The sequence below is a fragment of the Spermophilus citellus genome, assembly GCF_964194105.1.
Source record: "Spermophilus citellus genome assembly, chromosome: 4".
Taxonomy (NCBI): domain Eukaryota; kingdom Metazoa; phylum Chordata; class Mammalia; order Rodentia; family Sciuridae; genus Spermophilus; species Spermophilus citellus.
In genome coordinates, this window is record NC_138185.1 from 201,328,655 (window position 1) to 201,341,077 (window position 12,423).

Below are 12,423 nucleotides of genomic sequence, written 5' to 3' on the forward strand. Positions count from 1 at the left end.
CTTGTGCGGTTTCCTTCCACAGGGAGTGAGCTCCCCCCACCGAGACAGTCCTGGACCCTCACCTCCTTTGCCAACAACTCATCCGATTGGTGAGTTGCAAGGAGAATGTAGACTGCATGTCCCGGCCTTGTCCCGCCATCTTCCTCTTCCTTTGGGCTAACTCCTTTTCAGTCCTGTCCTGTGGGCTTTGCAGGGACTGTGAAGGTCCAGGGATCCTGGCAGTCGGGTGGGTCTGGCAATTCCAGGGTTCAGTGTCAGAAAGTCCCCTGGCTGTACATATAAGCCATATGTGATAACCTGCCCTTTACTGGTTTTTTTTTAATTTTTTTTATTGGTTGTTCACAACATTACAAAGCTCTTGACATATCATATTTCATACATTAGATTGAAGTGGGTTATGAACCCCCAATTTTACCCCAAATGCAGATTGCAGAATCACATCGATTACACATCCACAATTTTACATAATGCCCTATTAGTAACTGTTGTATTCTGCTACCTTTCCTATACCCTACTATCCCCCACCCCTCCCCTCCCATCTTCTCTCTCTACCCCATCTACTGTAATTCATTTCTCTCCTTGTTTATTTTCCCATTCCCCTCACAACCTCTTATATGTAATTTTGTATAGCAATGAGGGTCTCCCTTCATTTCCATGCAATTTCCCTTTTCTCTCCCTTTCCCTCCCATCTCATGTCTCTGTTTAATGTTAATCTTTTCTTCCTGCTCTTTCTCCCTGCTCTGTTCATAGTTGCTCTCATTATATAAAAGAAGACATTTGGTATTTGTTTTTTAGGGATTGGCTAGCTTCACTAAGCATAATCTGCTCTAGTGCCATCCATTTCCCTGCAAATTCTATGATTTTGTCATTTTTTATTGCTGCATAGTACTCCATTGTGTATAGATGCCACATTTTTTTATCCATTCATCTATTGAAGGGCATCTGGGTTGGTTCCACAGTCTAGCTATTGTGAATTGTGCTGCTATGAACATCGATGTGGCAGTATCCCTGTAGCATGCTCTTTTAAGGTCTTCAGAGAATAGTCCGAGAAGGGCAATAGCAGGGTCAAATGGTGGTTCCATTCCCATCTTTCCCAGGAATCTCCAAACTGCTTTCCAAATTGGCCGCACCAATTTGCAGTCCCACCAGCAATGTACAAGTGTACCCTTTTCTCCACATCCTCGCCAGCACTTGTTGTTGTTTGACTTCATAGTGGCTGCCAATCTTACTGGAGTGAGATGGTATCTTAGGGTGGTTTTGATTTGCATTTCTCTGACTACTAGAGATGGTGAGCATTTTTTCATGTACTTGTTGATTGATTGTATATCCTCCTCTGAGAAGTGTCTGTTCAGGTCCTTGGCCCATTTGTTGATTGGGTTATTTGTTATCTTGTTGTCTAATTTTTTGAGTTCTTTGTATACTCTGGATATTAGGGCTCTATCTGAAGTGTGAGGAGTAAAAATTTGTTCCCAGGATGTAGGCTCCCTATTTACCTCTCTTATTGTTTCTCTTGCTGAGAAAAAACTTTTTAGTTTAAGTCCCATTTGTTGATTCTTGTTATTAACTCTTGTGCTATGGGTGTCCTATTAAGGAATTTGGAGCCCAACCCCAGAATATGTAGATCGGAGCCAACTTTTTCTTCCATCAGACGCAGAGTCTCTGATTTGATATCAAGCTCCTTGATCCATTTTGAGTTAATTTTTGTAGATGGCGAGAGAAAGGGATTCAGTTTCATTTTGTTGCATATGGATTTCCAGTTTTCCCAACACCATTTGTTGAAGATGCTATCCTTTCTCCATTACATGTTTTTAGCTCCTTTATCAAATATAAGATAGTTGTAGCTTTGTGGTTTAGTCTCTGTGTCCTCTATTCTGTACAATTGGTCCACCCGCCTGTTTTGGTGCCAGTACCATGCTGTTTTTGTCACTATTGCTCTGTAATATAGTTTGAAATCTGGTATCACTATACCGCCTGATTCACACTTCCTGCTTAGAATTGCTTTTGCTATTCTGGATCTTTTATTTTTCCATATGAATTTCATGATTGCTTTATCTATTTCTACAAGAAATGCTGTTGGGATTTTGATTGGCATTGCATTAAACCTATAGAGAACTTTTGGTAATATCGCCATTTTGATGATGTTAGTTCTGCCTATCCATGAACAGGGTATATTTTTTCCATCTTCTAAGATCTTCTTCTACTTCTCTCTTTAGGGTTCTGTAGTTTTCATTGTATAAATCTTTCACCTCTTTTGTTAGGTTGATTCCCAAGTATTTTATTTTTTTTTGAGGATATTGTTAATGGAGTGTTTTTCCTCATTTCCGTTTCACAAGTTTTGTCGCTGATATACAGAAATGCCTTTGGTTTATGCGTGTTGATTTTATATCCTGCCACTTTGCTGAATTCATTTATTAGTTCTAGTAGTTTCTTTGTAGACCCTTTTGGGTCTTCTAGGGATAGAATCATGTCATCTGCAAATAGTGATAATTTAAGTTCTTCTTTTCCTATTTTTATGCCTTTAATTTCTTTCATCTGTCTAATTGCTCTGGCCAGTGTTTTGAGAACTATATTGAATAGAAGTGGTGATAGAGGGCATCCCTGTCTTGTTCCACCTTTACTGGTTTTGAAAGTGACCTGGGGCCTCCATCTGCCAACTCCTTGATCTTGTTCAGGAATCACTTCCTCCCTGCCCATCACTCACTCTCCCCCCCCTGCACAAGGCCACTTCCTGTGCTGGCTTCTCAACAGATGCCCTCCCCTCAAACCGAGGGCCCTTCCTGTGTCTTTACACAGATCTCTCCAAATTGTTCAGCTCTCTGCTCAAGTATCGCCATCTTCACTAAAATTGTCCCCTCTCCTGTCATTCTCTATGCTGCATGGAGCTCTTCCTACTCCCCATAATATAACTTGTGTTAGTTCTTTTGCCTTTGCCTGTGCCCCACACAGAAATGTAAATTCCACAAAGACCAGGACTTGGCCTTTTTCGACATTGCGTTCCCAGTGCCTGCACTTGATAGATGATCAATACATAATCAATTTGTTAATATATTGTTGATTTATAGTTGTTAGGACCAAACTATACCACTGAGTATAGGGGCTGGGCTACCCTGATGGTTGTTGTCAGATCCAGGAGGAAGTTAAACATCCTGGATCCAGTCGTGCCAAGGCCATCCTGAGCACACCTAGATTCTTAACCTCACTAGAGCAGTCTGCAGAGCACAGCACACCTGGCTCCTGAGAGAACAGGCCACACCTCCTCCCCAGTGCAAGGTAAATGGGCCCAAATGCAAGGACCTGGACAGACCTTGGCAGAGCTCAGGTCTGATCAAGGTGCTCTTTCCTGCCTCCTGGTCTTGGCCCATAACCGGGTCTCTCCATGTTAAGGGCTCTACTACCTGGGACCCCACTTCCCCACAAGGCTGCACACCCCATCAGACCGTGACTGCCCTTTTCTCCCGTTCACCATCTTACAACAAGTTGGTGGTGGTCACTTTACCTCCGACCTGTAAAAATAAGAAGGTGACTGACACCTCTAAATATGGAGCTTAGTTAACCCAGAAGTTAGCAAAGAATGACTTAGTCAAGCAGTGATGAGCAAGGGGTATGTGTGCAGCCCAGGGGCCTCCTTTCTAGGACCTCTAGGTCACAAACCATGGAGAGTCACAGAGATCCTCCCCTGCTTCAGGAAACCCCAAACCCAGTCAACTAGGAGGGGGTCACCTCACCAGGCAGCCTCACACTTCCCTACGTTAGCAGAGAGGCTCAGATGGTACCCAGGCCTTATCCTGCCATTATACCAAGCCAGGAACAGCTGTATGTGGGGAGAAGGAGTAGAAGCCAACCAGGGGCTTGGGTGACACTGCCTTTATTCTATAGGGTAAACTGATATCCCCAAAATGTCCCAAGGCAGCCCAATCCAGCACATCCTTCAAAGATGGCACTGATATTCATGCTTTGTTACATTTTTATATATTCTTAGAATTAATTGTTTTACTTAATGGCTAATATTAATAATTTTATCGACTTGTCCTCAGCAAATCACTTGTCTAAATTAATTCTCACAGTAGGCCCCTACAAGAACTGTTTTTATACCCGTTTTCAGATATGGAAACTGAGACACAGAGTGAGTATTTGCATAAAAGTCACATAACAAGGGGCTAGAGGTATAGCTCAGTGGTACAGCACTTGCCCACTCCTGGGTTCCATCCCTAGCACTAGGAGAAAAAGATCATACAACTAGTAAGTGACAGAAAAAGAATTTTAACCAAGCCATCTGGATCTAGAGCTCCATGCTGTGCTAGGAGCCACAAGCAGATATATGATGCATGGCACCTTTGCTTGTAAAGTGACGCCAGCTAGCCACTGAGATGATATGATTATGTTAAGATTTACATTCATATGCAAATTGGGCTCCTGCTGTTCACCTTGGCCTGCTACCGGACTCAAGTTACGGGACTCCTGGAGAGTTCCCATTGGTTGGGGAAGGATAATAAGAGGAAATTCCGGGGGAGATCCAAGCCCCCCCCCCATCCGGGGGAATGCGCGGTTCCGGCAGACGCCCACGTGGGAGGACGGGTTTGGCTTGCCGGTGCCTATGGAGTATTGTTCCTGCTTGAGTGGCTCTGATTCTGTGCCCAGCCAAGACTGCGGCAATGCTGTATGTTTTTAAGATTATGAATATTCCTTTTAGTATGGCTTTAGCTATATCTATTAGTTTGCAGTCTGTATAATTTTCTATATGTTCCAAAACTTCAGCGGTAACTTAATCCTTATTTTGAATTATTTAGGAGAGGATTTTTAAATTTTCAAGTGTTTTGAGGTTTTGTTCCTTTGTTTTTTGGATTAGAATTCTCTGATTTCAGGGAATATAACTCCAGGTAGGAGGAGGAGGAGGAGAAGTTATAGGAATAAGGAGTTTTAATAATACAAGGGCTTTGTGTCCTCCAAAGACAAGAAGGCAGGTGAGACTTAGAAACCAGTGACTAAGAAAGTCACCGGGAACCTCTCTCCATATCTAATCTCTAATCTCTCCTGGGTGTCTACTTCATTAAAAAAAAATGTTTCTGTCTTCAATCTATGTGGCAGGTCTTAAGCACAGAAAAATCCCAAGTTTATATGTTATAGGTCTAACCACCTAAGAGATGCTATTCCTCCCTCTGGGCCTTAATTTCCAATGCCCAGGAAAGGAATTCTAACCCACCTAGGCTGGGTCAGAATCAGCCAAGGCCAGGGAGGTAGGATCACCTTGTACTAAACGGCTGCTGGAAACCTAAACCTAGGACAGGTGGGCAATGTGAGGAGTGACCAGCATGGATCCACAAAATACTATCTGCTGCTGTTTTGGCTTTCAAATATTATTTCTGGGTTTATTCCATGATGGATGGAAATGTAATCTATTTCTGCCTTTAGTAATTTCTTCATTGTTGTTTTGTTCTCATTTACTTTTATAGAAAAAGACACAAGGTGAAGTTTTCTACTGCTATTGTTTTTGTTTCTTCCATCTATTTTAACATTGTTTGGCACAGGACATTTCTCATGCTGCATTCAATCTAAGAAGTATATTCCCATTCTTTGGAATGTGTAGTGGGATCATGAACCCTCAGGGTTGGAGAGACTTTTAGTTCATTCTTCCCATAGAGGAACGGCTGCTCCACCCTCCCCTGAGAATCCATCCCACCATGTCTGAACACCCCAGGGTGGTGAGCACCCAGGAAGCCTGTTCCACTGTTAAACTTCTCCGACAGCCAGGAAGTCCTTTCTCAAACTGCTCTGGACTCTGCCTTTCTGTCACTCTGTCACTTGTAACCTTTGGTGTCTTGGTCCTTTCATGGAGCATTGCTCCCCATACAACATCCCTTCACATTTTCATATCGGTGTCTAGAAACAGTGAGAGTCCCTGCTTCTGGGTGCCTTTTTTGGATAGCTCCAAATGAACTAAACGTCAGAAAATTCAAAATGCCAGAAAGAAATACTTGGAAGTTCGCTTGTTTTTGTTCTTGACTTTATAAGGGATCCTTGGGTTATGCTTTCTTTGCCTCAGTTTCCCTCAACTTCTTCAGAAGTTCTAGAAACTAGTTTACAAAGAGTTGTTCTGCTGGGGGTGGGGGAGTGAAGAGAGAGAGAGGGTGTGGTGCTTACGGGAAGGAGGATGCCCTGGTGGGGCAGAATGGGAGTCGGCCATCTGGGGAGAATCCTGACCATCAGTGGGGAACTGCTTGTGTCTTATCAATGGTGAAGTTTGGAAGGCAAAAGTGGATGTGGTAGGGAGGACTCTGCTGCCCCCAGCTGCCACCTTTTTGGACACTCATTTTGTTGATGTGTGCCTATTTTCCCCAACTAGGATGTAAGCTCCGGGTATAGGAATTTTTCTTCCCCTATCTTGTTCACTCCTGCATCCTCAGCACCTAGAATAGGTGGTCAGTAAATATCTGTTAGATGAATGCATGAGTCCATGCAGCTTGACCTTCCCCATTATCACTCCACCCCTTAATCCACAAGCTCTCTGGTTGCTTCTCTTCCCTTCGTTTGAGAAAGAGAACCCATTTCAACCACCCATGATACCATCTTGTACTGTAAACCTTTGTCTATGGCTTCACAGAAGGAGGACAATGTTCATAGAGAAAGAAGGGAAGCACAGAATGGAAGAATGTTTGAGCTTCCTTGATTCTGCTCTCAAAAATATAATGTTCTAGTCCCTAAGATGCCCGTGTCACTAACTTCTTCGGGTAAAGACCCTTGTATTAGTTTCCCACAGTTGCTATAACAAACTATCACAAATGTGGTGCCTTATAATAACAGAAATTTATTTTCTCACAGTTCTGGAGGCCAGAAGTCTGACATCAAGGTATCTTTGGGGCCATGTCCCCTCCAGAAACTCTAGGGGAGAATCCAGCTTCTATTGACTAGCAGCATTCCCCGGCCAGTGGTCACATGACCCCATCACCGGAAGCCCAGTATCTTCAGGTCTCTCTCAGTTCTGTCTTCACATCATCTTTTTTTCTGTATGTAGTCAAATCTACCTTCTTCTAATAAGGGGACACGTGATTACCTTTAGGGTCTACCCAGAATCTTTCCATTTCAAGATTCCTAATTTAATCCCATCTACAAAGAGTCTTTTTCTTTGTGAGATGACATTTACAGGTTCTGGAAATTAGAACCTGATATCTCCAGAGTCATCATTTAGCCTTCTACAATCCTGAAGGCCACCAGTTAAATGTTTGTTCATTCAACCAACATGCACTGGGTACCTACTCTGTGCCACGCACTGAGCAGGTCTTTGGGGACACATAGTGTGCTAGCCCACACTAGCACGAGACACAGCACAATAAACATGTCTATAGACCCCCATGCTCATTGGCTGGTCAGTTACCTAAAGCAAGGTCTTACCTGAATAAAACCCATGACAGATACATTTTGATGTGTATATTGGTGGGCAGGGGGACAGTACCTTAGGGATTTGACTAGGGAAAGGAGAGCAGAGAAGCCTGAATAAAAACTGCCATCAACCCAGCATTTACGCATTGGGTCCTGCACAAAATGCTCTAATACATCATCTAATCTAGTCCTTGGAGTTGGCCCAGGACGTTGGTCTGATCATCCCCATTTTACAGTCTTAGAAACTTAAGGCTCAGAGCTTAAAGTTACTTGTCTAGAGGCTTAGAACTAGAAAATCACTGCTGAAATTTGAACCCAAGCCTACAGCACTTTAGTGTTCTCAGTCCGGCATGACTCAGTCGGAGCCCTTGGAGGACACTGGGTGTCTGCTAATTTGTGGACACTAAAAGAGGAGAAGCACTGCTGGGCAGAGGAACAGTTGTGTTCTGGTCCTGATTTTGCTCTGCTTCCAGGCTGTGTGTCCTTAGAGAAGTCACTTCACCATCTGGACTCTGTTTCTCCATTTGTAACACGGAGGATGGGATTTCAAAGTCCCCAACTCTTGTATTCCCTGCGTCTGGAATGGAGGACTGGGAAGAAAAAGAAAAAAAAAACTCCATCCTCCTCCTGCTTTTCCTGAGGCAGGCTCATACAAGGCACCCAGGAGCCCCCCAAACTGAAAACTGGTGGGCACAGTAGAGACAACGGGCCCCAGGGCCCCAGGTTACAGCTACATCACGTTTCTCCATCTCCTAAGACCTTGGCCCAGGAGACGGGACGAGGGATTAGGAGATGACTCTGCAGCCATCCATCGATCCAGCCCAGCTCCTGGGCTCACAAGCCCTGATGGTTTCACTGAGCACACACAGGATGGGCAGGTGGCTTCTCAGCCTGGCTCTCCAAGGGGCGAGGGACCCTAGGGGAAATCTCTCAAGACACTTTAAGACCAGATGGGAAGCAGAGACCCAGACTCTGTGCTAACCTTACAGGTTGGAGCGAGGACCAGAGGCCATGCCCTAGGGAGGGTCACAGACCTTTCTGACGATTTTATTAAATCTTAGAATACTCAGAAAAAGTCCTGCAGGTGTGTGCACAGCGGGCACAGTATGAAGTCCAGTCACGGACACTGGGTTGAGAACCCCTGGTTGAGAGTGTGGAGCTTCTGAATGGACCTGCTCCGGGGATAAACCAGCCCTGAGGGCTGAGGAAAGAATCAAGACCACTCAGAAGCCACTTTATTTCAAATGACCTCAAGATTCAAAGCTGAGGTCTTTGTTTGGAGGGAGGAAGTCTGAGAGGGGTCAAGGAAGAAGGGACACTTAAAACATATCTGCACACAATTCTCAACCCCATATATTCACATATATAATGTAAATGTAAATATTGGTAATATGTGTAAATATATATTTATGGATATGTTATATATGTAAATATATTATATGTGATTATATAATACATATGTAAATATATTTTACATATATATATTTCGCATCTGTCCTTTGATCTGTTGAGTCCAACTTATTTCCATTTCCTTGATGATCTGGAAATTCACTCTGAATTAGGTCTTAGGAACTTGACCTGCCAAAAAGGAGGAAGTGTCCCCTCTCCCCCATGACGGCTTCCCTTGCATTCCACTGAGCCCTGGGTGGCCTCTCCCATCCATCTGGAATCTGTTTTCTGATGCCCTCACTTGGAGCTTGGCTTAGTAAACACATGCAGCTTCCTTCACTATCCAGGGAAGTTCAGGGCAGTCCAGCGCCCCTCTCCTGCCTCCCACTGACGTGTGCTCATCCTTCTTTGTAATATGGGGAATTCACTTACCCCATAAGTATCCACGAGGGGAAGGATGCAGGAGAAAAGCATAAAAAGTGAAATTCCTAAGTCGAGACTTGACTTGAGTCACCACTGGCTCTACTCACCCCACCCCACATTGTAGACTTTAGGATCTCTGCAAGCTGCAAACACCCTCACTTCCAGGGACCCATTCCCCTGTGTATCAAACTCCACGTCCTACGTTAAGTTGAATGCACACCAAACTATTTAAGAGTCAGTAGCAATTAGCTAGTTGATATAATGCCGTGATTTATAGACAATTAAAACATTATTAATGCTAATATTTTCCTTGGGTTGGGGGTGGGGATGAGGTCTTAAGAATTTACATAGGACCTTGCAAAACTCTGAAGCCAAAGACAGAGGTGCCACCGTACTTGCTGTTCACCTCTGGTACCACTCTAGTTGGTCAGGGTCCATGCCCATGGGATAAGCCTTTGGGGCATTACCCCTGCCCCATGGCCCTGTCTTTGTGGGACTTAATTTGTCATTTTGGTTAAGCAATAGCTTTAATTAACAGCCTCCATTTTATCTTTTGCAGAAGGAAGGATCAAGTCATAGAGTGTCCCAAACACTAACGACAGATTCCAGAAATCTGAGGCCCTTTGGGGTCCCATGCTCACTGTGTCAGGAGCAGAACCCACAGCCACTGACCACACAGATGTTGACACTGCTCACTAAAAATAATAATCAGGGGGCACACAAGAGCACTTCAGAACTTGCAATTTCACATACAAATTTAAGTTAACAAGAACACAAGTGTGAGACTGCTGTCACCTCCTTCTCCGGGACTCGAGCCATGGGGCAAGCATCTGGGCAGCTCTCCAGGTGTGGGGAAGAACGCACACCCCTCCACGGGGCAGGTGCACACATCTGCTTCATCTAGTCATGGATGGGGCTGTGCATGGGAAATGTGCCCTGGAGGACAGAACCACAGGGCCCCACCCCTGTCAGGACATCACACTGCCTGTCCTACAGCTGGTGCCACAAAGCCCTGGAGGGACAAGGAGAAGAGCCTGGGCTTTGGGGTCAGAAACTCCTGAGTGCAAAATCATGGCCCTGGAACTTGTTAACTGTGAGACTTGGGAAAGTTTACTGGATCTCTCTTCCCTGCCTTATCTCTAAAATGGGAGACTCCTCCTACTTCAACGGGTAGTTATAAGCTCTGCAGGGGATAGTGTTTGTAAGCCACCAGCCCTATAGTAGCTACATAAATTATTTGTTTTCTGTTCCATGTCATGTGCTCCCTTGAATACTCCAGGGCAGTCTAGGAGTGGAGGGCCACCATCAAGGGGTTGCAGCCCTGGAGCAGGGGTGGGGCATGGTGTTAAACCCGTGCTCAGCCATCTAATATTTGTGTGAGTTTGGGCCAAGTTACTTAACCTCTCTGAGCCTCTTCAGCTGCAAAAGGAAAATTAACTACCTATCCTCAGGGTCAATTGAGAGGATTGAATTAACACAAAGTGTTGAGAATAGGGGCAAAGAAAACCCTCCTTATCTATTGGATACTGTTATTGTTTATAATTGATGCTCAATAAAATGCTAGCTGAATTTAAATTGATCTACAGGTACCCTGGGATAGAAATGGAGAGTCATTCATTAGAGGTAGAGGATCCTCCTGTCCAGTAAAGTTTCCAGAATATTTTCATTTCTTCAAAATACACACTTCCCTAGTAGAAAACTCTCAGCAGGGTGGAGGCCAGACCCCTGCCTGGATTGTCTTCAGTGAGGTACTTTCATGTCATTTACTGATTCCTATTCCTCCTCTTCATGTCCCCAAAAGGAATTTACACAGTGATGTGTTATTTCACCCCCATTTTTCAGAAAAAGAAATGGTATCAAAGCAAGAAACATTCCTCTTTTCCTTTCATAGTTCTTTTTCACTAATCTTCCAACTTCATCTACTGAAAAAGAAGTTCCACACAGGGTGAGAAAGGTAAAAACAAGGAGGGGGCCTGAAAAAAAGGGACTCCCTAAGGAGTTGCAGCCTGATAGGGATGGTCAATGCCAAACCAAGGTACACCTGTCTGCAACCTCACTGCGTAAGGTGTGGCCCATGGACAGCAACATAGGGATCACAGGAAACTTACAAGAAATACAAAATCTCTGGCCCTACCTCAGGGATACAGAATCAGCTCTGCCATTTAATAAGATTCTCAGGTGATATTTTTCACCCATTAATGTCTTGAGAAGCATTGTTCTAGTGATACAGGTTTGAGGCCTGGAGAATTGGGTTTTCATCCTGGCTCAGACACTCACTAGCTGCATCTCCTTGAAAAATTCACTAACCATTTCTGAGCATCCATGTCCTCATCTAAATAACTAAGGACAATTATAATGTCCTCCCCAAACATGTTAGAAGAATTGTTGGAGCATGTATATGCAAGTGTTTTGTAATATATTAGGTGCTACATAAATAAAAGATTTTCCTTCTTTCTACCATATGCATTTTTTTTCAAGTAACTTCACTGATGTATGGGCCAAAAGGACCCCCTTCTGACATATGGATAGGAGAGCCCACCCCAATGAGAAATGATAGCTGCAACCCACACTCTTAGTTGGGTACAGTCCTTGTCACATTTTCCAAGGGTCTTGCATGAATCAAGGTTAGGTAGTTTCAATGTGTTGGGAGACTAAGCTAGTCACAAAATTCATGAGAAACCTGCTAGATTGACTGTAAAGAGGAACCTCTTAGGCTAAGAACATGAGCTTTGGAAACAAACATGAGCTGGGACCCTGAACAAGTTGGTTCGGTTTTCTGAGCCTCAGTTGTCTCATTTGTATAATGAAGATGGAAGCACAGGTTTTGCCAGACTATTGTGAGGCTGTTGTAAGATGAAGCGTGTAAAGCATTTAATAGGGCATGTGGCACATAGGTGCTCCATAAATGATGGTCATGTCACAAGTCACTGTTATAGTTTGTAAGATTTGTTATAATGCCCATGACAGATGCCTGGTTTCCCAATGACCATGAAAAGCTTGTTCTGGGAAAGTATTTTGGATCCAAAAGATTAGGAGAAATATTCAGTCATTGACTCATATTTTTAAGCATTTATTTAATACAATCTGCATTCAAACAATCTTTGTGTAGTAGAAAGAGAAGGTCTGTTGTCAAAAGAGCCAGGTTTGAATCTGAAGGGCTCCTCTCTATTTTCAGATTCTAGAATTTGTCAAGTTTCAGTGTAGGGAAGGAGAGAAGATATCCCAGGTCAGGATCAA